This window comes from Quercus lobata, chromosome 9, assembly GCF_001633185.2.
Source record: "Quercus lobata isolate SW786 chromosome 9, ValleyOak3.0 Primary Assembly, whole genome shotgun sequence".
In the NCBI taxonomy this organism is placed as follows: domain Eukaryota; kingdom Viridiplantae; phylum Streptophyta; class Magnoliopsida; order Fagales; family Fagaceae; genus Quercus; species Quercus lobata.
The window spans coordinates 51,873,753-51,883,148 of NC_044912.1; the positions used below are offsets into that span (position 1 = coordinate 51,873,753).

Genomic DNA, 9,396 nt, shown 5'->3' on the forward strand with positions numbered 1-9,396 from the left:
CCACATCTATAAGCTCTGACTTGAATGGCACTTCCTCACCAAGTTAGAGTAAGGTGGAGGGTAAGTTGTGGGTTCAATATCCACAAGGAGTGTGAGTAACCTACCAATAAAGAAAACAACGGTTCAATAACAACCCCCCCCCCCCCCCCCCCCACACACCCCCTTTTTTCCAACACACACATACACACACAAAGCAACGAAAATTCCTGGCTCCACCTAATGGGAGATGAGAACTGACACAGAGGCATAGCTGACATTACCAGCAGTAATACCAACACACCTGCCCAAGCATCCTACGTACTTTTTGAGAAGCATATTGGGCTGAAATTTCATCAGTAAATGTCATATAACCAAACCCTCTATGACAAGTTTTTCTTTCAACTTGAAGCACAATGCATCATGATATTAGTTTGAAGCCAAAATATATGGGCAAAGCCCAACAAACATGTGAAGGATACCTCTTGACCATGTATCAAATGTTTACATCAGGCAACCCAGGCAGGTGAAGAATCATCTGCAAAGGTCACAAACCCAAAGCCTCTATGACAAATTTCTTCACATCTTGCACATGCCAGAACAAAACGCATGAGTAGAAGGAAAAAAAAAAAAAGTTAGTTAAAACCGTCAAAATTATACAATTGTATTACCCACATAGCCTTGAAGTTGAGAGCCACATGCTAGATCAAAGAATCAAGTTGGAATCACTAGAGATGAGTAAAGGTTTCCAAATATATTTTCTCGTTTGGACTACTTCAATACTACAAAGACATTTTTAAAGGTACTTACTTAGTATGCAATCAAGGATTCTCTTCCAGTCCTAGATTGGTTTAAAAAAAAAAAATTCAAATGCAAAAGCATTCTTTTATAGCTTAGTTGACCATAACTTTTTATAAAAAATCAACTACCAAGTACAGCTAAGTTTAGAGGGGATATTACAGAAATACTGTGTAATGAAAAATTTTCCAAAATGCAGAGAACATTTTTTTGTACCTACATTTTCTATATATGTAGACGGATTGATCATTGGGAAGTGGCTTTACACCTACTCTTCTAAAAGTAGCCATCCTAGCTAAAATCTATCGTATATATAAGAAAATCAGAGATGCCATGCTCAAAATTTCAAAGATGAAGAAGCCATTTTTGAATTCATAAAGGATGCCATAAGATTCGGCTTCGTCTCTTATTTTTATTTTGCTTTCTGCAGCTTAAGCTGCTTGTTTTTCTGTTGTATTAAAATGTACACTCATTATTCCCAACCGAAAAAAAATGAAAAATAAATAGTTAAGCTCATTGACACCTATGTTTGCTTTTGCTTTGTACTATTAACCTATTAGGTTCCAGATAATACCAACTTTAGACTTGAAGAAACTAAGGTAACGATAAGTTTCATTTTTCAAAAATAAAATCTTACTTAGTGTGTAACTCCCATCCAGAAATGATCTTTGTTAGTTCAATCAAGCACCAACTTGATGAAGTGTTATTTCTTGAGAATGACGATAATGAAATTAAGGATAGGGATGTGATTGAAAAGTGAGTTGAGAGATTTAGGAAAAGGAAATAGAAGCAGTAAGTGAAAACCACAAGAATTTTATGAGGTTCTTGAAATGTAATTCACAGATTTAGGAAATTGCAGTCCACTGACCTAGTCCTCTGTCCATGCTGCCACAGTTACTTAAGAAGATCTTATTCAGCAGAATAAACACAACAAAAGTAGAGGAAAAGTGAAAACAAACCCTTAGCATCCCTGAAATGACAAAAGGTATGAACAATCAACCATCAAGTGTTCCAAAAGAACTTCTTGATGTTGCCCAGAATTTCAATGAACATGTCTAGAACCTTGAGCATATGCCATTCCTCACTTATCCTTCAGTCCATAACAACAAGAGGAGAAGGGAATTGTACTCTTTGCAGAAGCACAGAACTCTGGCATTCTTCCTCAGAACCAGGAAGAAAAATACAAAAAGTTTTCATTTGAAGAACTCACAACCTCAATTAGCAACTACAATCAATTATACAATTATTGATGCACTAAAATGGGTTACTAGATACAATAGGAAAAGGGCTGCTCTTCGAACCATTTCTGTAATGGTCTATATTCTCGAGTAGATACTAGAGGATATGAACTGTATCCCAAAACAAGAAACATATGAAACCCCCTAATTTGTGTTTATACTCTCAATTTTGCTTTTGTCAGAGAATCCATGTTTTAAATGTCAAACCAAATAATATCCTCAAAAATTTTGGATTTTCATGCAGCAGAAATAAAACCCACCATATTATGATTTATGAGATGAAACAAAAAAGTGTCACCTTTGACACTAGGAGCAAGAGAAATGGAAAAAAAAAAAAAGTTTCAAAAGGATTAAATACTGGAGCTGTTAGAGGCAAATCAGGCTTGCTGATGTGCATGCAGGAAGACATTTGGATTAAAAAAAATCCCCCAAGTCCTTCTCCTTGGCATTTCAATCATAGATAAATCCTTTCGAACAATCTGCATTACCATGAGCAATAAAGAAAGTGTATAATTTTTGACAAAAGCTCTTTGAACTTGGCTGCTGAAGTATAGAGTATAATGGGGAAATTGATAAAGTGGTGGATGTATATCAACACCCAAATTCTGCCAGCAACCCAGCTGGATATGGATATGTTGGATGGGACCATCTGGAAGCATTGTATTGGTTATCAAGCTGCATCTATACACTCCTTAAAGATTGTAGTATGCAATTGAGACGTTAGCTTGCTTATCTCTTCCATTTCCGCCATTATAATATTTGGAACTTACTTTCCTGAAAAGATTTCAGATCTTACCCTCATATTTCAACACGTAAGCTTTGACAAATCCAGCAAAGGGAAAGGAAATCTATGCACATCAGCTTCACCAGTAGTCACCACATGAGCAGATCCCATTTTTGAAGTGATGAAATCACTTCACTTCTCTCACAACAATATCTCTGTTCACAGTTTTCATAATGAACTTGGTTGCTTCATGGTGATCCCCACACACCCTAAGGTTCTTTATGATCAATAATTTGGTTCCTGGCCTTGTGTTTAGGAGGCCATAAGCAATAGCAAGCCTCCACTGTGATAACATAACTTTTTTATTTTGACTTCCTCATCAAGGGAATGCAACACAAAATTCAATCTTTGGGACATATCCAATAGCTCTCATTTCATGATCCAACTTATCCAAAAGTTGCATCATAATTTCATATTGATAATGGCTCTTATATTCCATAAGAAAAGCATGAAGTTTCCCTTTCACTTCTACTACACTAAACCCTGGCACTTTCTTCATCCCTGTCTTTTTCATGATTTTTTTAACACTAGCTACATCATCCCACTTCCTTGCCTTTGCATAGTAGTTTGAGACTAAAGAATAAATTCCCAAGTCATCCAGATTTAACTCAAGAACCATCTTTGTGGCCATCTCTCCAATAAACAACATGTTATTTTTGCAACAACCTGCCTGGAGAGCAACCCAAACAGCAAGCCCCAATTCAGCAGTCATGGAATCTATTAGCTCGCAAGCCTTTTCAACTTGACCTGCGCAAGCCAAAAGATCAACCATACAAACATAATGCTTTTCAGTTTGAGGGACCTTATATTCACTAACCATGCGATTAAACCAATATTGGCCTTCTTCCACAAGACCTGAGTGATTGAAGGCTGAGAGAAGGGAAGAAAAAGTAGCATGATCTGGTATTTGAATTGTTTTTGTGATCTCTAGGAAGAGTGATAGAGCCTCTTTTCCATGCCCATGAATTCCATAGCTGGTTATCATTGCATTCCAAGAGATTGAGTCTTTGCAATTTATCTGATCAAACAGAGTGCGTGCCCAAGAAAGGGCTCCACATTTTGAATACATGTTAATCACAGCAGTACCTAAAACTAGATCAAAATCAAGCCTTCTCACAATATATTTGTGTAGATTTACCCAATTTTGAAAACCCAACTTGTGAACATGCTAGAAGTGCACTCAAACGACACACTAAATCTGGTCTGTTTCCATAACCCTACATCCTTTATTACGCATCTTCTTGAAAACACGACAAGCAAGCTTCAAATGTCCATTCTTGGCATGCATAGCCACAAGGCTAGTTTGAACTACAACGTCCATTTGAAGGTTTTTCCGAATCAAATACCCATGAAAAAGCCTATGGTCATGTTAATTGGGATGCCTTGGATAGGACGGGTATAAGGGTGAAATGGAGTGGGTGGATTAAGGCATGTGTCACTTCTGTCCAATTTTTAGTTCTAGTGAATGGATCCCCTGAAGGTTTTTTTGGAAGCTCACGAGGTTTGAGACAAGGTGATCCTTTATCGCCTCTCCTTTTCCTTTTGATTATGGAGGTCTTAAGCAGGATTCTAAGAAAGACTGAGGAATGTGGTCTGATTCATGGTTTTCATGTGTGACATGTGAACTCTATCGGTGTGCACATTTCTCATTTGTTGTTTGCAGACAACACTATTTTATTTTGTAATGCTTCTGGGGAGCAGCTGCTTTCTATAAGGTTGGCCTTGTCGTGTTTTCAAGTTTTTACAAGTTTGAAGGTTAATGTGGGGAAAAGTGAGATCATCCCCATTAGGGAGGTGAATAATCTGGATGCTTTGGCTAATATCCTTAGTTGCAGGGTGGACAGTTTGCCTATGAAATACTTGGGGATGCCACTTGGTACTTCATTTAAGACAGCTTCTATTTGGAATCCCATTCTAGAGAAGATGGAGAAGAAATTATCAGCATAGAAATGCCTCTATTTGTCAAAGGGTGGTAGGTGCACTTTATTGAAGAGCACTCGTTCTTGTTTTCCAACTTATTTTTTTATCATTATTTATTATTCCTAAAGTTGTGGCTGCTAGATTGGAAAGAATCCAAAGAAACTTTTTACGGGGATCTTCTAAGAGGAGTTTCAAATACCCTTCGGTGGCTTGAGACAAGGTTTGCTCACCTATTGAAATGGGTAGATTGGGGATAAGAAATATAGTGTCCTTTAATCAAGCTTTATTAGGGAAGTGGTTGTGGAGGTACGGGCATGAAGTTACTCATCTTTGGCGGAAGGTTATATCCACTAAATATGGGGAGGGTAAAGGGGGTTGGAGTACTAGAGTTCGTAGGAGGGCTCATGGGTGTGGTTTGTGGCGTAGTATTAGTGAAGGGTGGGAGAGCTTTTCTAAGAATTTTTCTTTTGTTATGAGTGATGGTACTCGAATCCTCTTTTGGCATGATAGATGGGTTGGGGTTGATTTCCTTAAAATCCTCTACCCTGAGTTATATGTGATTTCGGCAAACAAGGAAGCTTGTATCTATGATGTTTTGTGTCAACAAAAGGGGGAAAATGTTAGATATTGGAACTTGAGATTTTATAGGGATTTTCAAGGCTGGTAGCTTGCTGCATCTTTTTCTCTACTTGATTTTATTCAAGCTCGTCTTCCACGGGGAGTAGGTAGCGATTCTCTGTGTTGGGGCCTTAATGGAAGTGGTAAGTTTGATACTCGTTCCTTTTATAATGAGTTAAGGGAGGCCCCCAACTCTATTTTCCCTTGGAAGGGCATTTGGAAAGTAAAGGTTCTCAAAATGGTGGCTTTTTATTGTGGACAACAGCCTATGATTGCATTCTTATAATATAATTAAATACAATATATTGAACATATATTATACATGAGGCCAAAAGTTTATTGTCACAAATTCTAAATAATTTCTGCTTAAAAAAAACAAAACCAAGTTCTAAATAATTTATGATAAAAATACAAAAAGAAATCACATGAATGATAGACTATTTCTAAAACTCTATGGTTACCACCATAATACAATTGAAACAAGGTTGTATATGTTTAAGGTCGAGGTGACTCAATATTGTCTCGATGAATAAGATCTACATTGACGCAAGGCCAAGTTGTTGCGTGTGTTGGGTCACCACCAACCACTAGCACCACATTTGCTCTCAATGGCATTAGCAAGCACCGAATTTCAACTTTTTTGCAGATCTCAAATCATTTTCTAAAACAAATGAAACCATACTAATAGGTAAATCTTACCTAAAAATATAAGAATTTGTGGAAAAGAATTAATATTTCATTCAGTCAATCCCATTCAAAGAAATCTACTAACCACATGCACTAACCGTTGTTGTGTTACATCACATTATTTAACAAAGTATTCTTCTCATCCTTTTGCTGCAAACTACCTCCTACTCACCCATGGGTTCCAATTAGTACAACTAGAAAGTCTTTTATTCTTGAATAATCGGGTTTGGTCCCGCCTAACTAAAATCCAATCAAGCCATAGGTTTAAAATATAATCCTATTTATCATTAGGGAAAAAAAAAAAAAAAAAAAAAAACACTCCTACTCACACTCAAACACAAACATGTTATTGCGCAAACTGGACTAATTTTGGTTCTTCAAACCTAGATTTTAGTTTGCAAATCAAATTCTGTAATCTTCCATTTATTTAACATTGTTTTACCTGGATTCGTGGAATATACTATTAAAGTTCACGTCAAATTCGTTGGGATACATAGAAACCAAACACAAAATGTTAATTAGGATCTCCAATTCTGCTCTACAAAGTTCAGTTTCAATTCCAGAATGATAACAAAATATTACTGATAGGTATAGCAAATATGAAAAAATAAATAAATAAAAAGAAATTTCACATAAAGAAGTATATGTCAATCAAATTCTAACTTCCAATAACTAAGCAATCAAAAACCTTTGCACTCAATGATTCTTTTCATTTCTTCATTATCATTTTAGAGCTTAACTTCCCAATTATCCCAAAAACTTAAACCATTAAAAATGGTGAACTGAATCATTTAATCAAAATTCTAAAATAAAGCTTAACTTCCATTTGGGTATATACAAAATTTTGTGTGTGCGTATGGTTTTTTTTTTAAAGGATTGGAGAACAGAAAAAAAATTTCACTGAAACAAAAATCGCAGATAAAGAGAAAGCATAGTAATAAATCTTTTCCTTTTTTTTTTTTCACTCAATCATGAAACATTAAAACCAATCATTTTAATGTTAGAATTTTCCGCCAACTAGATTTTGTTTTCAACTAATGATGTAGCATGTGATGACATCACTCTCCCATTACAACTTCCTTCATCCCCATGCTAACTCCATCCAGTTAAGAATCTTTTGCTTTTTCTGGGTATAGAAATGCTGCCTCGCACATTTTTATTTATTTATTTATTTTTACTTTAGTTTTATTTGGGTATGTTCTGACTTCGATTCTCTAACTCCAATCAGACCAGAATAAATGGTCAATTATTCAGATTGATCTTTACAGACACTTGCATAGTTTGATTTATCTAGCAAATATCAGTTCTCCTTTGTTGACTTTAAATTCTAAATTTGTGTTTTTAAATGTACAATGTGTACATTGTAGTCAATTAACCTTAACACAAGCTCTTCTCCAAAAAAAAAATCTTAACACAAGCAAAACTTCCAAGGTTTATACAAATAACTCTATGCAAGTGCCAATTCATAAAAGAATGTGAAAGAATGAAAGAAAGGAGGGAGAAAAAAAAATACCATAGGTAGTGCCATTCAAGTCGAGGTAAAAGATGTCCATGGTGGTGACTGATTTGGCTCAGGAGAGTGTCCACATCTGATAAGTTTGGATTCATTAGGACATCAGCGAGAATAGAATTTTCTAGTACAACAATGAACTTTGAGTTTAACCATGCCTTCTTCATGCTATTGCTTGTGTGTTTTTGATAGGTTCATTCCATTGCTTTTGTATACGTAATCTAGTACTAATAGAAGAAGTGAAGAAGAATGAGAATAAGAGTCAGGCAGCAAAAAAGTCACGTGTGAGGGTGAAGACATAAAGCTTAAATGCGGTACTGGTACCAACAAGTTAATGAGAAGCATTCTGATTCCTTTTTAAATAAGCAGGAAACATGGCAGAAATTCAAACTTTTCAAAAAAAACAAAAAAAATCAGAAAGGAATGCATGCTAACCATTTAAAACTTAGCTGATTTGAAACTGTAAATGAAGATAATTTTGTTTCTTTCTCAAAGGATGCACCACAGTGGAAGAGGGATCAGCAGCCACCATATCATTCGCAATAGGAGCTGCATTCTCTAATACAATCTGCAAGAAACAGAATTGATAAAAAAAACTAGTGCACCAACAATAAAATGAGAACAAGTTGTTTTATTATTGTCTTCAATGTATGACATTCCATCCAGTATAGGTCTTGTATACTTCACCTGTTCAATTAGATTAATAGAGTTTTCTTCAAATTAAAGTGAAATTCAAACCCAACAGAGATTGCACAAAGAAAAACGCAACAGGAATTTACAAAAGCATTCACTAGATTAATTAAGTCAAACTACTTCTTCTTTCTTATATTTCAAATTCCAACCAACTGGGACTAGCCAATCAGGCCAGTTGATTTCTAAGATTTTGCTTCCACAATTAGAACTATGATGAGTCTTCAATCACAAGTTGTGTTTCTTAAGTCAATTCAAGAGTTGCAATCAGATACAGCAAGTTGGTATAGGGATTGTGGAGAAGTATTTATATCTATCACAATACAAGTGCCGTATTCATAGAACATGGTGTCCGTAGACAGCCATGTTTTCAAAACTTCACCCACACCCAAAATGCTAATCCTGACCCTTTTAAATTCCAGGCGCAAATGTGCTATCAACTCTCTCTTAGTTATTTTAAAATAAAAAATGTGACTAAGGGACAATGGGGTAGCGATTCCCCTCTCCTCCCACAGGTTGAAAATAGAACCCAATACCTGCACTTTTAGAGGGTTAAGATCATAGAAGGAGTTCATCATATTATCAAAAATGGTAATTTAGTTTTAAAAGAAGGTGTAAAGATTCAAGAAAACTAATATAAACATCACCATCATACATTAACGGTGTCGAAAATTTAACTTCTTTCCTTTCTATACTGATTGGCTTCTGTGTATACATAAACCAGTAGATCAACATCAACAAGTTTTTTCTTTCAACCTGAAGCAAAAATGCATCATGATATTAGTTTCATAAGAGAAGCCAAAACATATGGGCAAAGCCCAAAGAACTAGTGAAGGATACCTCTTGACCTTGTATTAAATTTTTGCGTCAGGCAACCCAGGCAGCTGAAGAATTATTTGCAAAGGTTACAAACCCAAAGCCTCTACGATAAATTTTCTTCACATCCCGCACATACCAGAACAAATGGCATGAGTGGAAAAAAAGTTAGTTAAAACCGTAAAAATTTGAGGGCCACAATGAAAGTTGAGCTATCAGGTCTTACACCGTCCAAAGATTATCCTATGATAGAGACATGGAACTTCAACTGGGTACTCTTTACGCGAATACACAATGATCATGGCATTCCATGCATCTATGCCTCTTTGAGGCAATACATCAAACACTTTTCGGGCAGT

The 9,396-nt window shown here is 35.8% G+C and overlaps 1 pseudogene; it reads right to left on the reverse strand.

The window, feature by feature from the left end:
- Positions 1–3,416: 3,416 nt before the first annotated feature.
- LOC115961984 lies at positions 3,417–9,191 on the reverse strand (annotated as a pseudogene).
- Between the last annotated feature and the right edge of the window lie 205 nt (positions 9,192–9,396).